The following is a 1,811-nucleotide window of genomic DNA, read 5'->3' on the forward strand; positions in this document are numbered from 1 at the left end:
ATTTGTAATTACCCAAACTGGAAGGTTGTTAAATGAACAACCTCCTTATAAAAATCTCCTCATCTCTAACCTGACTGCTCCATCCTGGAGGGAGCAGAGAGAGGCTGCCTTCAGAGCCCGCATCGCAGCAGCATCTCAGAGGAGGAGAAGGTCTCTGGCGGCAGTAGTCAAGGTGAGGGGGCGCCCCAAAGGCAGGCTCAGGGAAGGCGGCAGGGGGTTGGGTGGGAAGGGTAGGGAAGAAAGACCAGAGTGCAATGGGCCGCTGGGGCAGGCTAGGGGTGACTCAGGCAGGGGGTGGGGCACAGAGCTGGGGAACTGTGCACCATCCTAATCCTCGACACATGGTTCTGTCCACCTTCTTGTCCTTGTCTTTCTGACACTCGTACCAGTTTTTTAAGCGCTCTCCGTTGGACTTGCCAATGTCATAGTCCCAGGCCGAGATTCCAGCCACTTCTCCACCAGGTCACTGTGTTTGCTGTCATCGAAGAACTCCTCCTTAAATTCAGGATCTAAGGTTTTTTCATTTGAGTCTTGTGCTTGTCCTTCTTTCAGTCAGAGCCTGGCGAATGGATCCGAGAGGCACTGGCGTCGGGCGGCCAGGAGCCGCCGCTGCTGTGCGCTGTCCAGGAAGGACGCTGGGCTCTGGCTGCGTTCCTGAGTCACCGATGCGCTCCCCCTGCTCCTCCTCACAGGGGGCCCCAAATGCTTCATCGGGGTCATCTGCTCTAGACTCTTCCTTCCGTTGGGCTAGAGTTTTGTTTTGGTTTGGTTTGGTTTGGTTTTCAGCCCACTCAGACTTTATTCAAAGATCAGGAGGTGCGGGTGCTCGCAGCGCAAAGGGGCCCACACTCGGGACGAATGGCCGAGGCTCCAGCTTAAGGGCATTTGGAGGTCAGCACGGTGCTCGCCGAGGCCAGGCACTTGTCCAGGTAGGCGTGGACGGCAGGGTGAAATCAGAGGGGTGGTGGCTGGCCGGAGTTGCCAGCAGGCAGTGGCTCAGGAGCAGTTGACGGAGTCCACACGCAGTTTGTAGGCATGCAGGTCGCTCAGGGTCGACAGGGTGCCAGGTAGGTGATCCACGTGGGTCACCACGTTGGCCAGGGCGTCACTCATCTTCTTGCCGTGACCTTGACCTGGGCGGAGCCGTGGGACGGGCCGAAGTGGGCGAAGTAGGACTTGGTAGTGGGGAAGCTCAGGAACATCCTCTCCAGGGCCTCTGCACCATAGTCGCCAGCATGGCCGCCAGTAGCCCTGGCAGCTTTGACATTGGTTTTGTCATGGTTGTTTCTTTCTGAGTCTGTGTAAAGACCAGAGTGAGAATCTGGTCTCGCTGATAAACTCATTATGGTCAAATTTGTCCCCTTCATAGACAGAGACCCTGAGGATCTTTCTCTGCATATGCTCATGTATGGTGCCATCTCTTTCCAGATGGGGTTCCCGGTGTCCTGAAGGGGAGTTTTTTTCTACTTTTTTAAAGTAGATGTAGCCAGAGAGAGATATAATTCTTCCTTAACAAGAGGATTCTGAAGTTTCCTAAGTCAATTTAATTCTCAACAGAAGATTAGACAAACAAGAGGATAATAGAACCCAGGTGTTAGACTAACTACTAATTTAACCACAAATGAGGAAAAGAGAAATATTAATTCTTGATGCAAGTCGTGTTATTACAGAATTCATCATAATGAAGTAATGACCTCACTTTGCTCAGGGGTTAACTGCACAAATGGTGCTGTATTGGCCGAATGTTAATGAGCTGTATGTGTGGCAGCAGGTAAGCCAGAGACAGCAGAAGGAAGCTCCTGTGATAGGTA

At 52.5% G+C, this 1,811-nt stretch overlaps 1 pseudogene; it reads right to left on the reverse strand.

Annotated features, from left to right (window-relative positions):
• Window positions 1–875: 875 nt before the first annotated feature.
• On the reverse strand, window positions 876–1,343 carry LOC118623745 (annotated as a pseudogene).
• Between the last annotated feature and the right edge of the window lie 468 nt (window positions 1,344–1,811).

This window comes from Molossus molossus, unplaced genomic scaffold, assembly GCF_014108415.1.
Source record: "Molossus molossus isolate mMolMol1 unplaced genomic scaffold, mMolMol1.p scaffold_m16_p_10, whole genome shotgun sequence".
NCBI classification, from domain to species: Eukaryota; Metazoa; Chordata; class Mammalia; order Chiroptera; family Molossidae; genus Molossus; species Molossus molossus.